This window comes from Neofelis nebulosa, chromosome 7 (assembly GCF_028018385.1).
Source record: "Neofelis nebulosa isolate mNeoNeb1 chromosome 7, mNeoNeb1.pri, whole genome shotgun sequence".
NCBI lineage: Eukaryota > Metazoa > Chordata > Mammalia > Carnivora > Felidae > Neofelis > Neofelis nebulosa.
In genome coordinates, this window is record NC_080788.1 from 53,580,956 (window position 1) to 53,603,086 (window position 22,131).

The 22,131-nt window shown below is 43.9% G+C and overlaps 1 long non-coding RNA gene across 1 annotated transcript; it reads right to left on the reverse strand.

The window, feature by feature from the left end:
- Positions 1-14,604: 14,604 nt before the first annotated feature.
- On the reverse strand, positions 14,605-20,773 carry LOC131516572 (uncharacterized). The gene is made up of 3 exons (XR_009264154.1): positions 20,615-20,773; positions 20,134-20,202; positions 14,605-14,882 (listed from the first exon to the last, which is right to left on the reverse strand). It is a non-coding gene; the product is annotated as an uncharacterized LOC131516572 (long non-coding RNA).
- Positions 20,774-22,131: the final 1,358 nt, after the last annotated feature.

A 22,131-nucleotide genomic window follows, 5' to 3' on the forward strand; every position in this document is an offset into this window, starting at 1 on the left:
CCTGAGCCATTCCTGCATGCCTTCAAGAGAGTCCACTGACTCAGCCCTGCAGGGGACCCAGAGATGAATCAGACATGGATCCTGCACTTGAGGAGCTTACTGTCTAGTGATAGAAAGTGAAAAGTACCATAGCAAAGACAATTCAAGGGGGCATGGGGCTTCAAAAGAGAGAATGATACAGGCTGTACATCAAGGAAGGCCTGCCAAGGGAGGTCGCATTTGAGCTGGACTTAGGAAGGTGACGGGGAATTTTCCACAGGCAGAGATTGGAGGTGGTGCTACTTATGGTGATGGACACCTTCAGTCCAACACTGTGATGTGCAGGGGCAGGGGTAGCTGGAGAAAGGTGAGAAAAAGCCAAAGGATACTCTAGGTGTGTTTTCTAGTAAGAGGACACCAAGGATGACACTTTGCCTGCTTTAACATTTTGCCCAATGTTGCCCAGATGAAAACAGGTCATAATTTATAAGGCATGATGGCTAAAAGTTGAGAACATAAGGTTGGAATGACAAGTGCTCTCTGATGGTGGTGGTGAGGAGGACCCTCAACCCCATTATTCTATGAGTCTGTGTTTGGAGGGGGAGCGAATGATACACCTCTGGGCCTAGGTAAGTTCTCTCCATGAATGCCCTCAAGTGAGCAGTGAGGCTTCACAGTAGAACGGGAGATGGGACACCAAAGAGTGAATATACTGAGGCCTGTTCACTTGAATTTGCAAGAGTATCAGGTTGGTATTTAGTTCATGTCTGTCAGCAGTAACAGTATAGGCACATGTTTTGAAGACTCTGTAGGCAGAAATCAAAGAAGAGGACTGCAGCTGACACGGGTGGGGAGAAGTTGGTAATAAACTGCTTGATGAGAACAACAAAATGGCCAAGAAGGGGCAACTGAATGATAATTTAAAGACAAAAGGGGAAACTTATTTAAGAAGTCCACACTTTACGTATTTAATCCAGTTCTTTTTCCCTTTGTTGCCATTTTAGAATTGTAGCTCTACCATTTTGTAGAGGTTACAGAGGGAATCTTGCGAAAGCGTTTCCTTGGCAGAGAAACCATTACCCAAATATTACACCTTTTAAAATGTTTGTACAACTTCCAAGAACAATTTTTAATCTTTGGTGGCATCACCCCCTTGGGACTTTTGTTTTTAAGCCCAAACATAGCTAGTACTTAACCAGGATTCTATTCATTCCCAGTGAGCTGAATTTAGTCAGCAGTAACCCCAGCCCTGGAGAGACAAAGCAACCCAGTAATACTGTATGGATGAAAAGCTGGCAGATAAATCAGGTCTAGTCAATCAAAGGATGAAGAGCACAAGACTCAGGCCTGAGAGTGTAGTAGCTTGCCTTGGATGGCAGCATTAAAAAAAAAAAAAAAAAAAAAAGGAAGGTAGGCATGGTGGGTTAGCCAGAGTAGGGTCAGCATGCAGACCTGTGGTCCCTGATTCTAAGAATCTTCTGGAGGAAGGAGGGGACATTCATTCTCTGCTTGACCTTTTATACACCTAGCTGGGCAGGGGAGCCTTGGCCTTGGAGGTATAGCCCCTGCATCCAGAATGAGGTGAATTCTGCCTCTGGTCAACCAGGGTTATTATAAAGCCTAAATTGACCTAATTTGGAAAGCAAGCTTTGTGCCCTCTAAGTTTTATGCTCAGTGTCTGCTATTGTTGGGCAAGAACTTCCATAAAATAGTGCAAATCATCTCAGTATCATCAGAGAGGGGGAGGCAAATAACAAGGGGCAACATGGACAAGTCAATAACTTGGGCTCAGGACTGGCAATATGGCCAGTGTGATAACTTGTCTTTGGGGATTGTCCCACATCATTTCTTTCAGCCTCCAAACTCTTCCTAACCTCTGCCTCCTATGAGTTGCCTTAAAAGTCTAGCTTTTCTATGCTGTTCCCAGCTCAAGCAAAATGCCCCTGTAACCCTTACTCTGGTAGGTCCCTTGAGATCTGATTTCTCTCTAAGAGCTTCTCCACTCCCTGGTTTGATTGCATTATCTCACCTGGGAAGGTAGTTTCCTTTTTTAGCTTTCTGTTCATTTCTCTTCACCTCTTTCTCCTTCCTGCTGTTTCTCTGATCACACCTTGCTGGCCTTCTATCATATTGGTGTCAATTTGTCACCTACTATTGTTTTCTGTTTTTGGGGGTGATGATTTTCTGAAGGGCAATGTTCTTGTTGTTACACTTTTAAACAAAAAAACAATAGTTTCATCAAAAGGGATCCTCAATCATTTGATACAGTAAAAAGGCACCAAAGATGGATGCAATTTGGGGAAAACGTTCTTCCTTGTAGGAGGGAAAAGCAGTAGGAGCTGGTTCCCAGTGTAGGGATAGACAAGGAGCTGATGGTGGTACTGCTTAGACTCTGCAGGAGGCACAGGAGGTCTAGAGCTCCAAAACATGACAGCTATGGTGGAGCAGGTGCTTTAGGGTTTTATTTTTAAAAGTCTCTGCCCTATTCGCAGAGTGAAACTGACCCCTTAATGTTGTCACATGTGACTCAAACCTCTTTCTAGTGCACTTGATCATTTTCTCCAGAGATGATTTCCTATGAAAAGAGCTGAAAAGTGCCTAAGTGATTTCTAGAGAGTCTTAGCTCTCAAAGACAAGCTAATAGGCTGTAGACCTTCTTGTTAGTTGTGGTTTGGTGTACAAGCATAGAACACTCAGTAACTTATGTAGAAAAATGTTGGAAGACTCCAAAGAAGCCTAGACAAAGAGGGAATCAGGTGAATCGAGATCATGGAGTTGCTTTTTAAGGACCCTTTAGGGGTTACTTTCCTCTCAAAATGCTCTATGAATTTCTATGAAGAAATGGGTACGAAGAGTTTTACTCAAACTGGGCTCAAGACTCCTGTGGCTCAGGATTCTCAGGCTGACAAACTGGAATAGTGTCTGTGGTGACATGGTCTGTCTCACGTCATCGGAAACTCTTCCACCCTCCCTGCTGCTCAGTTTGGCTCTGCATTCTACTGCCTTCACACAGAAGCAGCTGCATAAATGAAGGCCCTCCCATCTCCATTTCTGTCCAGTGAAATTCTACCTCTCCTTTGGCCCAGCTTAAATGTCACCTCCTCTGTAGAACCTTCCATGAGTGTCCTGTTGGAAGTCAACATTTCCTTCTCTGGGCTCAACAACCATTTGGTTGGGAACTCCCCTAGACTCTTAAAACCTGGACAGCATATTAGTGGAGGTCTTTTCTTCCCCCACTAGGCCGTAAACTACAAATGAAGATATTGAGCCCCAATGTGATGCTAAGGCCAGAAAGGTGGCTTTATTTTTTCAGCCATTAAATTCCTAAAAAGGGGCTTCTCATTGCTCTCTCTCTGTGGGGAAGTGCCTAAAAGGGCTCCTCATGGCCTTGTCTTTGCAAGAGCATAGTCAAGTCTACAGAAGTATTTGAGCAGCTGTGGCAAGGCAATCCTGGCCACATGGCCCATCTTTTTCATTCTCCAGCTGATTTGATCAAAGGCCACTTTGGGAACAGCTCTGTCCTAAGAGCCACTAAGAGCTGTGGGGGCAGGAGTAGGGAGGAAAGACAAATGTCAGAATTCTTGATGATCCTTTGTAGCAACTGGCCAACTGGGGGATGAGAATGGGTGACAGAGCCTTTCACCTTTAAGGTCAACAGCATGCCAGGCTACAGGGCCAGGAGGCCAGAACATCTGTCAGCTGGGCAGCAGCTCCTATGAATGAATTGCCTTTGTCTTGTTGGGGGCAGGGATGAATGTGTGTTTATTTGCTCAACAGAAAGCCATGTAAACCAGGGATCAAAAGGAAGCCCTGGTGATGGTAAGAAGCCCAGTTACCATCAGACAGAAAATGCCACCAGCAATAGAAAGGAGTACTTGGGGGGCTCAGGAGGAAGAGTCCTCTGTTTTGGTAGAAGTCCCCTTGCCTCTTTATGAAGCGTTCAGAGGCAGAGGATTGAAGGAGTCAGAAAGTACCCTTGCTGGCTCCAAGAAATCCACACAGATGGAGCTGGCCAGTGGGGGCCTGGCCCAGCCACCTTCTTTCCCAGCTTCCCACAAGCCATGTGAGCAAGTTTACATTTGCAGTCAGCTCAGAACTTGTTTTCTAATTTGAAGAAAAATAGTAATCCATTATCCTAGGGGTGATTCTTTGCCCCCAACCCAGTTCCTTTTTCTCACTTTACCTAGTCCTGTTGGCTCTTCCTCAGCAACAACTAAAGTGGGACAATGATCATTAGCATTTGAGCAATTTTTTAGACAACAAACTAGCAATGCTAAGAGTTACTGAGAAAGCAAGGGTTCAGGGTTTCAGAAGCAAAGGATGCACAATATAGGCATGGAAGGAAATGTTCTGGACCACTGTTTAATAAAAGAATCCCTTAAATTCCATCATAATAAAGGCAAATCTGGAAGAATCCTTAGAAGCCATCTATTCCATTTTCCCCCCTCCCTATGCAACTGTTTTCTTTCTATGATAATAAAGTAAAGTGAACAGTAGTTAGGGATGAGATACTTAGTGCCAGGAGCTGAGCCAGGGTGAGAAGCCAAGTCTTCCTGATTCCCACATGATCTTTCTACAAAGATAGAATGTTTCTGGATTCTTTTATGTTAAATAATACACATCAACTTTTAAAAACACAAGCTCATGACACATCTCTAACTAAATATCTTACCATAGCATGCACTATGAAGTAGTTATACCATTACTATTAATCATCACCCAAGGGCATAAATGGTAGTAAGATGTCAATATAACAATTGAAACAATTTCTTATACTTAATTTTTCATGGCATGGGCTCCGTAAAAGTTTGAATTATTCTATTGGCTCTAAAAATGATAAATAAGTCAAAAATATAGAATAACTTAAATGGCATTTGGGCATTAAATATCAGCTTATAGTCAGTGAACAGATAACCTTATACCATCACCTGGGGCTTCACCCAAATCAGTAGAGGGCCATTTAATTTTATGCTACCCCAAAGAGTAGCTGCATCCCAGCTGGTGGGTCCTCCCTGGCTCTTACTGCAATTCTCCTGTCCAGTCTTTCTTTGCTCTCTGATGTCAATTCTGTGACTAGGGGCAGAGATCTGGGTTTAGAAGATCCTTTCTCTGCCTCTAACTCATTCTTCAAATTTCTTCTCTGTGAAACTTTCCTAGGTCCTCCATCCATTCCTCAGAATGGCCCAAATCCTGCACCCTCACCCCCGTTGTCATGCTCCTACGGCACCCTGTCTATAATGTCCCTTACAGCCCCAGCATACGGTGACTCTACTAGGTCTCCACCAGCCCTAGAGGTGTTCTTGTTTATAATTCCTGACCTTTAAGCCTCAAAGGCAACTGTGAAAATGTAAATGCTAGTTGGTAGAACTGGGATTCCCACAAGGTCTGCTTCACTAAAAAGAAGATAACACTCCTGGGGTTGGCACTAAACAGGGAGGAGAGCGAGGGAGCTGGCAGAGAAGGAATCTGCAGGAAAGCCTTGTTGAAATTGTGGAGGTTGAGGTAGACTATGAGAGCCTGGGCCTTGGAGCTGACCCCTGGGTCATTGGAAAAGAAGCCCCTCTAGGAGGGAACTGAGGAGGGGCTGCAGCAGCAGTTCTGAGTGATACAATCAAGAAGGCATTAAACACTGAAGCAACAGCCATTATTATAGAGAAGAAAATGGCTCTCTATTCCCATGTACCACCCTCTAGGCCTAGCTGCTATTTGGCTTACAACTTGCCTGCTGGGAAAGAGGAGGTTGCCATTGATCCTGAGCCAGGGCAAGTTAGAGATGGGAGAGGGACACCTGGGGGTTTGGAGACTGGGCCTCTTGGCTCTACTGCTAGTTGTTTTTGTGGCTTTGGGCAAATCTGCTCCCTCCGATAGGGCCTCAGAATAATCCAGATTAGATGACAAAAATAATTCTAAAACTCCTTCCAGGCCTAAAGGTCTGAGATCTCAAGCGCTACATGAGCTTGATTTCCACCACAAACCTGTTCATTGGTGTCTCTGTTTAAGGTGGGCTTCCAAGGAAATAATTCACAATTCATCTGACACACTGGCTTGAGGGTGTGAGTCCTAACCAGGGAGACCAACCAGAAATGTCTTTTCTTGGGTGCTCAAAATAATTTTTCTAAAACTGTATTTTGGAGATATATAAACATTAGTTTCAGAAAAATTATTCCCAATAATTTATTTCACAAACAGGAACATGAAAAATAAATGGCAGTGGTGACAGAGGGAGGACTCATGAGGAACAGCATTATTTTCTTTTGCTAAGTAAAGACATGGAGGGAAAAACCAAACTCTGATCTACTGTCGTTGTTTCATGTTCAGCATAGACCATTTTAATACCAAAAAAAGTGAAGAGGATATAATCTCAGCATAAAGGGCAGTCCTTTACATTGAATGCAGCTTTAAAAAAAAAAAAAGGAACCTCATTTCAGTGAGAAGTTTCCTATGGAAAGACACTGGTCCATGGACTGGCCCTGAGGATCATCAGTCTAGAGGTGATAAGTGACATGTGATGAAGGTCAGTGGATCCACATTACTGCTTGTTCTTTTAAGTGTCTAGCCCACACTATAAAGAATTGACTGTGAAGGTCTCCATTCCTGTTACCCTGTGTGTGTGCCATCTTGATTTAGGAGAGGGGTACTCATGAAAGCATGTCAAATCTACAGCCATTCTTTTCTATTTCAAATCCTCCAGTCTCAGAGGAAGAATGTATTTTACTTCTCCTTAGACTCGTTCTCTCAAGGCCCTTTCTACCATAACCCCTCCCCAGATGTTTGCTGCTAAAATGAACTCCCAACACCTGCCCCCTCCCCCAGCTGCAGTCTGACAAAGATGCCACCCCACCCCCCACCCCCAACCTGTTATCCCCTATTGCTCTGGAAATGTGTAGTCTTTGCCATGCTGCCTCCCACCCTCCCAAGCCCTTCTTACTTCTCTTCTACCTGGCTTCTATTCTCACCTCTCAGGAGACAATGGAAAAATCGAGAAGCAACTTCCTGAAACCTAGGGGCCTTTCCTTTGTTGTCCTCAAACTCAATCTGTCTGCAATCTTTAAAATGCTCCCACACACCTTGAAACATCCTTCTGCTTGCCTTGGTCAGCCTGGCCATATTTTCCTGAGCCACTTCTCTCTTTTCTCACTCTTCTCTGCACTCCCCAAACTCCCCTAATGCCAGAGCTTTGTGACTTGTGATAGGGCCAGCTTTCAGACCTGACCTGTTGGCCCCTCAGTCTTCTCAGGAAATGTGAAGAAGTTGACTGCCTCAGTCAAGTCCAGTGGGATGGAGGAAGGAAGCATCCATGAGTTTGGATTTTTTTCCATTTTTATTCCAGTCTCTCACTTAACTCTAGAGGTCTATACCCAACATCAATGCCTTCCTGAGAGCCTCCTAGGTGTGAAGTACTCTGGTGTGCTTTTGAGGACAAGGATGTTAACATTAATACTCTATGGTCTTTGCCTTTATAGGGTTTCCCAGCTCATGGGGTGATAGTGGGGGATTGGTGTTTTGGTTTACCTGGAGGCAAGGCAATTTGGTAGGAACTCCATGAGAAAGGGGCAGTAGGTTAGGGGAGTGTAAATGCAAAGGAAGATCTCTGGTGGGAACTGAGAGGAAAACTGGCCAGGGTAAAGCTGGTCTGGACTCCTGCTTAATGCTTTGGTCAACGTCTCACTTGTCCTTCTGAATCACCCTGGCATTATCAACAAAGAATAATACATGATCCTTCTGGGAGTAAAAAGCATTTAGTAACGCTTCACAAAAAAATCTTTTGTAAATATTGTGTCCTACCTCAAAATTATTATTTTTTTTAAGAAAAGAACATTGTTAATTCACTGCAAGCCCACTCAGCCACTGAAGAATTTAGAGTATTTGGCTAGAGAGCTCTGTAATAAACAAGTGGTTCAATTATTCTAGTTTCATTATACAATGTATCAGACATTCTTTGGCATCAAGGAATTAAAGCACATTTTCTCTGGCAAATGGCAATAATTTTTGAAGACCTATCCTACACAAGTGGTTCTTGACTAAATGTAGTTCCATTAAAAAATAAGGGTTTTCACATGATTTAACCTCTTATAGTCTAGTCTCATTGGGCTCATTCAAGGGTGGGGGCAGGAGCTCAGACTAGCTAATTTTCTGTTTAAAATAATTTGGGCAAATTCTGCAGTGGACACCATTTGGCACCAGGCATTGAACCCCTAAGGCTTGTTCCCCACAACTCAGCAGATCATCAGGGCCCCTTTCCCTGTGTTACCAGTGTTCCTCCCTCAGGTAGACCTTTCGTGGAACACCGAACCCCAGCTCTCCTGGCAAGCCCCTCAATGCTGGGCAGAGAAGCAGAGCGCCTGGTCCTTGGGGACTGGGCCTGTGGCCACTAAAGGGCCCCTATCAGAGAAAAGGGCTTCTCCTGAGGAGACAGCTGCTCTCCATCCATGTTGAAGGACCCCAGTCCCCCTCCCAATGTAAATGTATAGGCCCAAGCTCCTTTGTGCAATTTAGAAAAAGGTGTCCTATCTGGATGGATATAACACTTGGCAAGGAAGCAGGGGCTGGATTTCACTCACACTTGACTCCTGTGCGTGTGGCCCCAAGTAAAGGGAGGTCTCTCCTTGGCTTTTGACATCATTCTCCTTGGACAGCCTCCCTCCAAAGGCAGAAGAAATGGGAAGAGGCCAAGGAATAGGCTACATTTGTGAAAGTCAGATATGATTTGCCAGTCTATGAAAATGCTCAAAGCTTTCTATGGTATTTTTGGGTCTACAAGACTCCTTGCCAGCCTGAGCCATTCCCACTGCTGCTTGGAGGGCTAGGATGATCTCCCAGATTCTAGCATCATACTAGACAGTATCTACCTTTATAGGCCAGTGATGGTGGCAGAATTACTACCACTGAGGAGCTAGGGTTGAAAGGTGGGGTTACAAAACTGCTGAACGAAAGTGTGGTCTGTCCAGGGGTGATACATAATCTGGTTGGGGATGATTTCTCTCTTTAAGCATTGCACGGGTTAAGAATGGGGTGATTAAGTCTGTGCAGTTCAGTTGACTGTCCAAAGAGGCCCTCCAGGCCTCCCACCTTTTCCAGTCCTCTCTTACTGCCAAATTTTTTGAAAGAAGAGTCCATACTTGCTATCTCAGTGGCTCCCCTGCCCACCATCTGACTGGATCTGATTGATGGAGAGCACCACTGTGATCCTTGCTGAAGCTGCTGGCCTTTTCTTGGTTATTTTTGTTGTTGTTGTTTGTTTTATGTTTCACTCATTTGTCAGTGTCAAGTGTTCCAAGCTAATGGTTTCTCTTTCCTGTTTTTACACTGTCCTCCTTTGGACTCCAGTTAAATGGCTCTCTCCCGGTTTTCATTCTACTCTGGTGGCATCTATTCTGTTTCTTCATCAGTTCCTCAGCCGAGGGTATCCCTCAGGGCTCCAGCCTGAGCTTTTGACCCTGATCTCTACCCTCTATGTGGGAGATTTGATGTGTCCTGGAGTTTCCAATGTAATGGCCATTCAACTAACTGACCCCCAGATTCATATCTTCTGGTCCTGATCTATTTCCAGATCTCCATGCCCACATTTCAAACTGCAGGCTGCACTGCTGCCTGTCCCGCCAGCCCCTTGACATGTTCAAAGCCATTTTCTACCTTCTATTTTGCTTCTCCTTTTGGCTTCTCTAGAGAAGCATTCTGCAGTGCAAAGGGCAAGGACTTTGGGTCACACCCCTAGATTAGAATCCTGGTTCTACACTTTTCTGTGTAGTCTTTGAAGCAAGATCCTTTTTTCTCTTGTTCCATGGATGCTACCAATGGTCATTCTGTAATAAGTACTTGTTAAATGTTGGTCCTTTTGCCCATTTCTTGTTATCATGAACTTGTCCCTCTAAAGTGGGCTTGCCTCATTCCCAGGTGATTCCTGGTAACCTGCACAGGAACCTCAAGTCAGGTAGAAACTGAGGAGTTAGAGGAATGTGGCTTAGCCAGGGGACCAGCCAGGGAAGAAGGCATTCAGGAGCTGGTTTTACAATTGTTCAGTTAATGTAATTACTTTCCTTTTCCCTATACCTTCCCAAATCCATGCCAATTCTTCCAAACCATTTCTCACATTGGTCCCCTCCTTTCTACCTTGAGGGGAAATTATCTGGGTCCATGGCCAGTCTCTCTGCCTTTAGGTTCTTCCCATTCCAATCCACCTTTCCCATTGCCACTGCCTGAAACACAGCTCTGATTGTATGAATTCCTTGTTAAAAACTTTCAGTGTCCTCACCCCTGATTCCATATATTCACTTTCAAGGTTTTTATAATCTGCCTCTCAACCTAGTTTTCTGCCAAATTTAGGCTGGCCCAATCACAAGGCATGCTGGGACCAAACTTACACATACTCTAGGGGCAAGGGAAGGGAAGGGAAGGGTAACTAGTGTTCCACCCACTGGTGTTCAATCTAAAGGTTGGGCACAATGCTGTGGGGCCCTGGTGATGTTCAAAGTGAAGTGGCTGCTTCACCTGCACCTAGGTGCTGTGCTCTAGCCCTCAGGGCAAGAAGCATGGCAAGTCTTAGGCAGAGGATCCAAGCCTCTACCCAGGCTAAGCAGTTTTAGAAGTCAAGGCACTACTAGAGGACCAGTTAGAAATCCAGACAGTCTCAGGAAATGGAGGCAAAATTCTAATGCCTAGATGCAGAGCAATGTGACAGGGAAGTGGGGAGGAAAAAAAAAAAAACAATGCTATGATCCTGGGCTTAAGGCACCAATATTAACTCTGTACTCTGAAGGCAGAACCTCAGCTGTTTATCTTCTGCTTCTTGGCTTTAGGTAAGAATCTTGCAAATATTGCTTGCTTAATTGGTTTTAACACACCTCACTAGCTCACCTCATTCTGTAGAAGGTGCCAGGTCCTTTGAAAGTTCTCTACAGCATCTGGCCATTGGAATTCTCACAGCCAAGACAGAAGACAGATGGGTAGTGTTTTGGTCATAAATCTCCATCTTAGCACTGAGCAAGATGTTTACCTACTGGATGAAAACTTTTTTCAAACTCTCGTGGAGATTTAGGAATAAGGAACTCCTATCATTGTCCTTTGGCTGACAGGCATTATTTTTGCACTTTGAAGAACTGAAACTTTCTCCAGTTCAGAAACATGAAATGAATAGTCTACCATGTGTTGGGAATGTAAAACCATCTCAGTCCCTTGACCAGGCCTAGCAAGTATCCCATGAATCCCATTCTGGACTTATTCATTTTATTATTAACAGCTAACATTTACTGAGTGCTTACTATGTGCCAGGCACAGTGCAAAGGTAAACATATTGCCTCCTTCCCAGGTGGCTCCTGGGAAACTGAGTAGGAATGTGAAGAAAAGAGAAACTCTGAAGAGTTAGAGGAGAGCAGGCCCAGGCAGGCTGGGACCAGCCAAGGAAGACAGCTTTCAAAAGATGGTTTTGTGACTCAACTTCAATTTCACACCTGCTGTCTGCCTGCCACTCACCCACTAGTGGGCCTGAAGTTCACTGGTGGGGAAGGGGCATGGTGGAGGGATGTGGCAGTTGTTCATGCTTGACACTCACCAGCTTCTTCTGGGTCTGACAGTATGAGTGTGTGTAGGACATTGGAGCACTGGAAGAGAGCCTCCCCTAACTCCTTCAGTCCCCTGAGGTTCAATGCAAATATTCCTACAATGGGAGAAGGTCTCATTCTTTGATTCACTGGTTAAAGGCTTAAAATACAAAGAGCTCTAGAGAAGGTAACAGGGTTGCCTCCCACTTATAAGAAGAGATGAATGCCTCAGAAAAGTTTTCTGGCAATGGCTGGGGAAAGGATGACCCAAAATCTCCTGAGGCGAGTGGGGAGAAAAGAGGGCAGCTGAGAGTTTTGAGGACAAATGTGCCCTCAAAGCATTGAAGAAGGTCCCAAAGTACCCACCCAGCTAGAGACAGGACAGTGGTTTATATCTTCTTCTTGGAAGATGGAAGAAGCCAAGATCTTGGCTTGGAAGAAGCAAAGAAAGATGACAAGCAGAGCCAAGTTCACATCCTTGTTGATGAGAGAATGACTCTTGGAAAATGAAGCTTGGATAGGAGTCAGGTACAGGGGCACCTGGGAGAGCTGCTCCATGCCCTTAACCATCCCCAAGAACTGCACAAGCGATGGTGTGGTCACCTACTCATCCAAGGGCCCTCTTTTCCCAAATTCATGATTTGAGAAGGAATTCTTTTAAAATGTTTTTGGAAATGTGTATGAAGTCTAACAAGGCACTTGAAATACAGACACATGTATATTTAATAAAGCAAAAAACAAATTACCTTCTTTGAATAAAACACCAGGAAAGTGGGACTGTCCCAGATAATTTCAGCATGTCTGGTTGTGAAAAATCTGTATCCCATATCCCCTCCTTCCATGAAAAATGTAACCAAAAACTCTAGTTCTATATTCTATAGCAGTAAACTCATTTCAGAACAACCCCTCCAGCTTAGCACACCTTCCATTTCTCTTGGCAGTACAAGAGGAAGCTGGAATACAAGTGTGTGTGTGTGTGTGTGTGTGTGTGTGTGTGTGTGTGTGTGTTGGGGGGGTGGCTGTCATGCACCATATTTCAGATACTTTTGTTGTATTAAAAGCTGGCAAAACAGTCTGAAAGATAGCAAGACCTTCTCATCAACAGTGGGCAGATCATGCAATAACTAGAGGGACAGATGGGAGGGCAAAGGGCACAGCAACCTCCTATCATGATTTAAACAAATGGTCAGTACCAGAGGTTCACAAAATGGAGGTGGGGTATGTCCCATCAGAGTTGCAAAGCAGAGACCAGGCCTCGAGCAGAGAGGAATAGTCCTGAGTTTAACAGGGAGCGAGCTGTTGGGCCAGGGGTTCATATCAGGGCCTCTGGGGCTTCTGTTTCCAGGGAGTAGAATAGAAGGTGAGGGCAGGGGGTGGAGAATAAAAGCAGAGGAGCAGGCTAAGGGGATAAATGAGCTGCAGGAGCATGTGGGAGAGTGAGGAGGTAGAGCTATAGTGCTCACTAGACAGGCTGATCCAGAGCAAGGAAACAAGGTCCAACACTCCTGGGTACCTAGTGGCAAAGCCTCAGGTGCAAGAGTCCCAAGTTTCAGCAGGGGAATCATAAGGGGTGTGGGATGGTGGAATCTGTGACTTGAATAGCAGCTGTGGAACACTAGGAGTCATCTCCAGGGCACCAAGGCCCGGATTAGACTCCTGGGGGTGGGCAGTGAGTTGGAACCACACTGGACAGTGGGCAGAGTTGTGGCCGCATGAATAAGAATTCTTGTCTCAAGACATGATTTGTCTGGGAATGGGGCATGATTGACAGCTCAGATAACTCAGTTGTCAGGATCTGAGAAAGACCAGGGAAGGTAGGGGCTGATGACATGAGGCAAAGAGTAAACAGTTTCATTCTTTCAAAAATCACTGCCCAAATACTAAATGATATAGGCATTTGGCAGCCCAGAGATAGGAAGATGAGTAAGACATGATCCTTACTCTTGAGTGGTTCATAAATTTTTAGGGGAGATAGGCTGGGGAAAGATAGACTCCAGTGCCTTAAGATGATATGTCCAATTCATGGTCCTTTTAAATTATTGTACAAAAGCAGCTATTACATTTCACTCCAATAATACTTGTTAGCTTAAGTATATCAAATCTACTCTTCCACAGACTATTTCACTGAGGCATTGAACTTGTCAACATTCCACCTTCAATTCACACCCCACCTCCCAAGATACATATAAGTTGGAACTTCCTGTTAGTTGTCAGTAAACTCATCTGGTGACCTGGACCTGCTTTGTGTTGGACATCAAGAAGGTGGTGCTTCTGTTTCCTTTAATAGCTTTAGCCCTGAATCACTGAAGAGCATCAGGAGTCTATTTAGTATTTCTTTGGGAGTTTTAACTGAATGACTGGGGAAAGGGGCCATTTGAGAGTAGGAAGAAGACCTGGCCAGGGCAGACTCAGGGAAAGGGTGCTTGGGCCAAGGAGAGGAGAAGAGGCCTGGGGGATCTGTGGAGGAACAGAGCTACAGCTGCCTGACAACCTGACAGGAGCCTCACAACATCCTTAAGGAACCGGCACACTGGAAGAAGCCCCAAGTTCAAGTGGGCTTGGTTTTTCCTGGTTGCTTCAAAACAGACCTGTCCAAATTTGCCAGCGAAACATGCCACATCAGGGTTCACCTTGCTTTAGTAGTGCCTCTTGGAAACAGTCATGCTAACCCATTGCATGCCACCTTCTCTCTTGGCCAGAGTCTTGATTGTTTTTTCTTTTTTTTTTTCTTTTTAATTTTATTTATTTATTTATTTATTTTTCAATATATGAAGTTTATTGTCAAATTGGTTTCCATACAACACCCAGTGCTCATCCCAAAAGATACCCTCCTCAATACCCATCACCCACCCTCCCCTCCCTCCCACCCCCATCAACCCTCAGTTTGGTTGTTTTTTTTAAAGAACATATTTTCCATTACTTTGGGATTAGTCTAGGGAAGGACAGGATGAGTAAGGAAAGAAAGACTGATAACTTTTCTAGCTCATCCAAAAATTCTGTTTTGTTTGGAGTGGGTGTCACTTGGATGTGTTATGAGTGGGAGGAATACATGGTGGAAAGCCCCACTCTTGTCCATGGCACCCAAAGATGGAAATGATAGTAGGGTGAATTGAAAGCTTTTCCTGCTGGAATCATCCTCAGTTGGAGCGGCACCTCCTGTCATCTCTAGAGGACTCCTAAAGGTGTATTCTGAATCTGCCACACCTTACCTCTCTCAAGATATCATGGGCATGAAGTGTCCACTTCTTGCTTGTACACCAGCCATTGTATCTCCTGTGCATTATCCCTGCCTTTTATTTCCTTCTGGGTGACTTTCATCAACCTTCTACTGATTGCCTGCTCCATGCTTACAAATCAGCAAATCCCCTGCAGAACGAAAACAGTTGGGAAACCCTGAATGGGGAGGAGGTGATGATGTCTGGAGCATACACAATATGAAAATATTTGCTCTGCTTGGGAGGATTCCCTTAGGCTATCAAAAGACTTGGAGGGTATAGACAGAAAAACACACTCTTCTTGAGGCAGATTCCCTTAAGCTATCAAAGGACTGAAGCCTTTACACAGTGGGCTTTGGACATGCCTAGTATTCAGAGCACACAGCCTCAAAATGTGATGTGATGAGTGAAATAAGAATCACTTTGTACTCTGCTGGTTGAAAATTGTGGTTCAGACAGGGGAAAAAAATGCAACAAAACAAGTTCCTGAAGATAGAGCAGTTAGTTTTTTGCTTCTTGACCTGTACCTTAGCCAACCTCATTTAAAGACGTGTGTCTGTCCTAGGCTTGAGCAATTGGGTACAGAGGAGTGGGGTGGGGGGAGGGTGCTTACCTGCAGATCAGAGGTGGCTGATGTACAGAGGAGGTGACGTACAGGTAGAAAGAGGAAGAACACAGGGATAGATGAACTCACAGGGGGTCAGAAGAGACAGGAGGATGGAGAGTAGTTTGATTTAAGAGAATTTTTCTCAGTTTAATTGTACTTTGCTGAAACAACATTGTTGGCTTATAATTGTGCTGCAATTGTGTTGCAATTAGTGATTCTCTCCCATTTTTTTTCTCTGGAGAATTAGAATATTTCAGTTAGTAGGCTTCTGTGAAATTTTTTCAGTGTGAACATCAGCGTATACACCTTGTATACATCACTTCATTAAGTTCAAGAAGACCCTTAGCTTCTATTTGCTTCCACGTTTCCCTCACCACATCATATTCTTCTCTTGTTTCCCATCCCTCTCCCCAGTCTTTTCTTACTCAGTAAACTACTTAACAGATGTGTATAATTAATACCTGTAAGCTGCCAAAGGCAGTGACTAGAAGTAAATTACCAGCTGTGAAGAGGGTCATCTGGGGCCAGACAATGTATGAGAACATCATGGTTCTTTGCCCAAGAAAGGCAGTAAAATTGGAATGTGTGGTGGTGCTTGTTGGGCTGTAATCTTTTGTTATGTTAATTATCACACAAATCGTAGTCCAAGAGCTCCCTGCCTTGAATGAATGTCTGGTAACAAAATAAGTTGGACACATGTGCTTGCTCTGGAGTGAGTGGTGGTTGGTGGACTCTTCATTGTGGTCCTTAACATATCAGAGCAAGGTATCTCAAAGGCTTCCTAGAAGAAGGTTGTTGTAACTCCTGGAATGGCAAGCTGGCTTCCAGAGTGTTGGTATGACCACAGCATTGGGAATTTGGTGTGGATGGAAGCCATATTTTCTGTGGCAGGGGTGGAGAGGGAGAGGGTAGGGAGAAGAAGGGGTGTTCCAGCACAAGAGATGGGATAGAGTTATTACAGGTAAATTTTCCTGGATAGTTGGATAAAGCCTATTGCTGGTGACAGGTGTAAGAAGAACAAGTCTTTCCTAAGCACCCAAGTGATACACTATGTCTGGCCTTGCTCTTTAGGTAATTGTTGGAGAACTGGTGGGTGTGCATGTGGACGGGCATATCCCCCACAAAATCAGGATGCATCTGGGTGAGGAGCAAGATGTTTACAGGAATTTTTGTTGAGTAGAGCTGTAACAATGTGCCAAAAGGGGAAGATGAAATGTGATGCCTTAAGGCCTCCCATCAATGCAAGGGAGAGGCGAGGCTATAAGGGGGGGTGCAGGGGGCATGATCAGGGAAGGCAACTATAACCATGTGTGTCTTGAAGTCTGTTCACCATTGGCTCAGGCCTCTGTGTCTCAAGGTCTTAGCATGCCAGAAGTCCCTGTGGACTACGATGAAGGTTTTTGAATCCAGAGAGGCAATCAGCACAAGGGCAAGTTCGGTTGCCATACCTCTGGCCAGCATGAGCAGCTGTCCTCTAATACAGCAGACCCTCTGCCTCTTTATCTCATGCCTCCCAAAGGTGCTCTAGAGTTCAGATTGAGGCAGTTGTGCTTTGCTGCCCTTGCTCCCCAAACCCAACTTTCTAATAGTAACTACTGGGCTGGGTGGCTGGAGGTGACTTTTCCAGGGCAGGCCTTCCTCTGGTGCCCTGGATTCAAAGAGTAGCTTTCTGCCTAGCACATGGCATCTGGCAAGGTAAAATTGCTTGGAAAAAGCAAACGTTTTAGTGATGGTCAAGCTTGTACTAGGTTGCATGCAGAGGTCCTTGAGAGGACTCCAAACACTTGAAGCAGCCTCCATCCTTATCTAGCAGGTCATGTTCCGCTACAGGCCTCTTCTGGGAATTTCCTGGAGAAATATGAAGAGAGTTGCAGGCCACTACCCTGGAACTTCCCAGGATAGGAGTGGGTCCTTCCTACCTTGTAGCTAAAGAGGGTCCTGTGTAAGCCTTTCTAGAAATGGTGTCTTGGATTCCCATACAGGAGAGGCAAGTCCTGGAGAAATTACTGACAGTTGGGCGGCAGGCAGTCAATGGATCCAGATCTTCAAGTGCTCAGTCAGGAGTGGAATTGGGACACTGGATTCCCCAACAAAAGGCACCAGCAGTGGCAGCCACTTTTGCAGAGAATGCCTTGGGGCTTGAGGTCTCTCAGTGTAACATCTCCTGATCTGGAGGCAGGAGCCCACTGTTAAGAGTTCCCAGCTGCTCCCCCATTCCTGAGATTGGGAGATGGAGCTTGCATGGGCTGGGCAGCTTCCCAGTAGTGGTGGGGTCAAGGTGTGGGGGCTCTGTGGTTTATTGGACTTGTGAATAAGTGGCCTGCCACACTGTGGGACACAAAATGACTCCAGACTGCATTCCTTGGTGCAAACAGTCACATGCATGCAAAAAAAAGTTCCTTTCAAAGATTCAAGTGGGGACATTTGTAGGCAAAGCCTTTATGGATCCAAGCTTATTTCCTTTAGCCACATAGTGTTGACAACTGGGTGGATCCTTCATAGACAATTGCATTTCCTCACCTCCACCCAGGTAGGTGAAAGCCTGGAGCCTGCCAAGGTCTGGTATCCAGAATGGTGCCTCCTGATAGGCAAAGAAGATGTGGGGCCTCATGTCTCAGAGGTAGCAGCAATCCAAAGCAAATGGCCACAAGGCACAGGGGAGAGCCAAATCAGAGCCAAAGGAGTAGAAATACCAGAATTGATGGGTAAGAAGAAGGGTGGGCCTTTATTTATAACTGAGGTGCAAAATACAAATGTCTATAGAATATGCTCCTTTGGAGGGAACCAGGCATATGGGATACAGGGCCAAGTAATAGTTGAACCCCCTTGGGCCCATCCCTTCTGCTTGTTTTCTCCTTTGACTTAGAATTTAAGAAAAACATTTGATTCTAAATGAATGTGTTCTAAATGCAAAAGCCCTGTACAAAGTACTTGGAATAGGGGAAAGAAAAGCATAAGGTGGCTTCTGCCTCTGGGAACATAGAGTGGGGTTCACAGCTTCTTTACCCCTTAGCCTCCTCTTCCTCTTTCTTATTCCTTCAACTGGTATTTCCTAAGTACTGAATATATGTTTGGACATTTTTATTTCTCTTGCCTTTTTCTACCTGTAATTCTTCTATCTTGGATCCCTTCCCTTTCTACTTCTCTCTCTCTCTCTCTCTCTCTCTCTCTCTCTCTCTCAAAAAGGGGGGGAATAAAGAGAAATTTGGGGATCAGAAGGAAGAAAAAGACTTCAAGGGAAAAGGTATGCTTAGTTGGTACACCTGGGTTTATTCTGTGATGCTCGCATGCTCTGTGTCCATGTCACTCACAGCGTAGGTTGGGGAGAGTCAGAGTTTCATTTCCTCCTGTAATGAACTCCTACTGAGCATTAACCTCATTCCATTTGCACAGGTTGTATTTTTTTTTAACTTCTATATATTCCTAAATAAATTCAAGCTGGTTGTGGGTCTTATATCTACTCTGTAAATGAGAGAGTGTAAACAATGATGCCAATCTGACAGTGACCAGAACTAAAGAGTGAGAAAGCCAGACCTCTCGCCATCCCACCTGGTGTGTCCACCCCAGCCTACAGCTCTCTCTCCAACATACAGTATATCACAGTCAAGCCAAAGGCGTCAAGTCTTCTAGGATGACAAGCATTTTGGAGGTTAGTAAGGGGGAAAAATCTCTAGGATCCTACGTATCCTTTTTACCTCTTATCTTAACTACCAAGTCTTTGATCTCTTATTTGCTTGCTTGCTTCTCACCTAAGATGAGACCAAAGAGACCTGTGAAGAATGGAAGGGGGAGAGGGAGGAGTGGAGGAGGGATTGTGTTATGAAGTCATACAGTAATGGGTTGTGTCCAGCTTTATCTTGCTCCCAAACATCTCTTGCCCTACTTATTAAGAAATTTGGAATGCCACCATTCCTTTAGAATAGAATTTAAAGGAATTTAAGAGCCTTACATTTAAAAAACCTAGTCCTAAAATGCTAATGTCCTTGGGAGGGGTAATTCTTAGGTGGCAGTTTGAAGGGACAGGGGCTTCGTGGGCAGAGTCACCACGAAGGGGATAAGAAAGAACCCCAAAGCCAAACATTATGTACTTCACCAGTTGTAAGTAGTCCTGTCTCCTGGTTAGTGCTGGAGAGGATAAAAGGCAGTTCTGTATCCGAGCTCCTGCCCCACCAGCACATACACACCTGAACCTGAAGCACTGACAGTTGTTCAAACCTGAATACATCTGGCTGAAGCCTAAGATCGCTTCAGATTTCCAACTTACAGTTTCCTGATTTTCCTTTGGAAAAGACTAAAGTGGTTCCACAGTGTCTAAAAGTGTTTGTATTCCAAACTGCACTCAAGTTTGCCTGGGACAAGTATGTGTGTGTATGTGAATCTATATTCCCAGGATGTGTCTACGACCCCCACAGGGAGTCAAAGTTTCCAAGAGCCTCATGACGATGCAACTCCTTCACAGGGAATCCGTGGCATTACTCCCTGTCCATGAGAGCGTTTACACACAGATCTTTTCTCCTCCTCATGGTCAGTTTTCTATTTGTGATTAGTAATTGCCTTCTCTTAGTACGTTATAATCTATTACAAAAGCCAAACCTTCAGAGGGCCAGCTGAAATGACAAAATTTGGTTATAATTTATGTTGGCCCCTGACATATATATTTTTTTTAATGATTTGGTCTCTAAGCAACTGATCTCTTAGCAACAAGAAGCACCTTTATAAAAGATAGCACACAAAGAGTGATTGCCAGAAAAGCCACCCGGTTCTTAAACAGCCGCGCATCATTAGCAAAACTCACCATCTTCAAGAGTCCAAAAACTAGGAAGTGACCAGCAGACCCAGGTAACCTTGATATTTGCGCATTTTCCTGAAAAAGAAAAAAAACTCATGCAACTATTGAAGAGAACAAAATTCTTTGAAATGTGTGCATTTTCTGAGGTCTTATTAGTTGGTTTTGGCTAACTTTTAATAGAATGTATTCTATTCAATAACTGCTTCTTGATTTTGTTATACAACTTGGACAGAAATTTTGTGATCAGAAAACAGTTCACTCAAAATATTTCATTGACATGAGGATGGAAGGGGGAAACAATCTATCTTTCTCAGAGTTTATTTCTGTAGGTTTTCATCTGAAGGTAAGAAAATCCACGCTGTGGCAAAATAGGAGCGTGCAGAATATCACCCTGAGTGGTGTGCACTCCTAGGGGAATACATATATTTCCCCTCCTAGGGTATTTTTAAACTGCTAAAATATTTAAAGAATAGCAAAATGATTTTACCTCCAAACTTTAGCTTTCTAATCCAGTCAATTCCAGTAGCAAGTGATGGTCTTTTGTTGCAAATATTCAAGGACTGTTTTTTCTTTTCTCTCTTTCATAGCACAAAAGCAAGCATTTTTCTATTTTTTTTTCATTGCCGTTAAGAAAAGTTTCATTCTAAAACAAAAAAAATAGGAGAAATTCCAGCTATCTGCACCTCGTTTGCTTTTTTAGGTACCTAGGAGTTAAAGGTTTAAATGTCTTTTTAGAAAATTGGAGTTGGAGATGAGGAACAATTGTTTTTCATCTGCATCCCCCTTCGATTGAGACTGTGTAATTTAATTATAAACCCACTTGGGGGTACTTGTGGGGCATAAAAAGGGGACATTTTGTGAAGAGTGAAATAAAAATCTCCCTGATTGAGCCTGGAAACATTACACAGAAATATCACAGATCGAAGCAAACGGACCTTAGAAAATTGCAGTTTCAATCAACACAAGTCGGGATGGTGATACTTTGTTTTTTATAAGAATTGCATGTGTCATTTATCTTTAAATTGGGAGGTTAGCTGAAATAACAGATCTTTAGAACCCAAGGGGACAGGATATGCTGTCATCTTCTGAGAATCAGAAAATGGGATACTTTGTCTCAATACAGAGCTTGGCAATGGGTCAGAGCATCCAGAATCAGGACAATCCCAGAAAATTTGGTCCCAGAAAATTTGGGACTTGTTAATGTTCTGCTAAGAAAAGGCTCCTTATCAGCACAATATGATTACACTTGATTTAAAAGGCTGCTTATGACTTGTATTTCTATTACTGCTAACAACTTCAGGCAGAAAGAATTCCTTCTTGTGATTGTTTTGCTCATAAGTTTAGCAACTTAGGTATTTTAAGTTGAATTGCGGAAACTCTTTTTAAAGCAATGTAATATGAAAGTACAGAGAAACATATAGCTTTGCCATTTAAAACTCTAAAGATTTTATGTACTTATACTGCAGTGTGATGGCTATTGTAGAAACATGTTTGTGGCTTTAAGGAACTTGGGTAAATAACTATAAGATATAGCTTTTGTTGGCTGTGTCTAGATACACTTCCAGTTTTAGGTATTCTCCTGAATATAGAGAGGAATTAAAATAAGCAAAGATAGGGTAACATATTGCAAATGACAGCTAAGTTTTTGTAGCGGTTCTTTTAAAAATTTTCAAACCCAGTCACTCTGTCCTTTGAGGTTTGTGTCATCTATGCTTTATCTGTGCATAAGGAAACAAAGAGAGCCAACGACACTGTAGAGCTTGTCATTTTGGCTGTCTTAATGAGCCATCTGACTAAGATGGACAAACAATGGCAAGATTTGAAATATACAATGAAATACTCTGACTAGACTGGCCATGATAAACTAAGCCAACTCCTCCTGCTGTGTTACTTCTGAGACACACACACATACACATGGATGGTCTCAATATAAATCATAAACCAGGAAATGAAAACAAATGAAATGAAAACACTCCATTAGTGAAGGCTTCCTGGGAAAAAGGG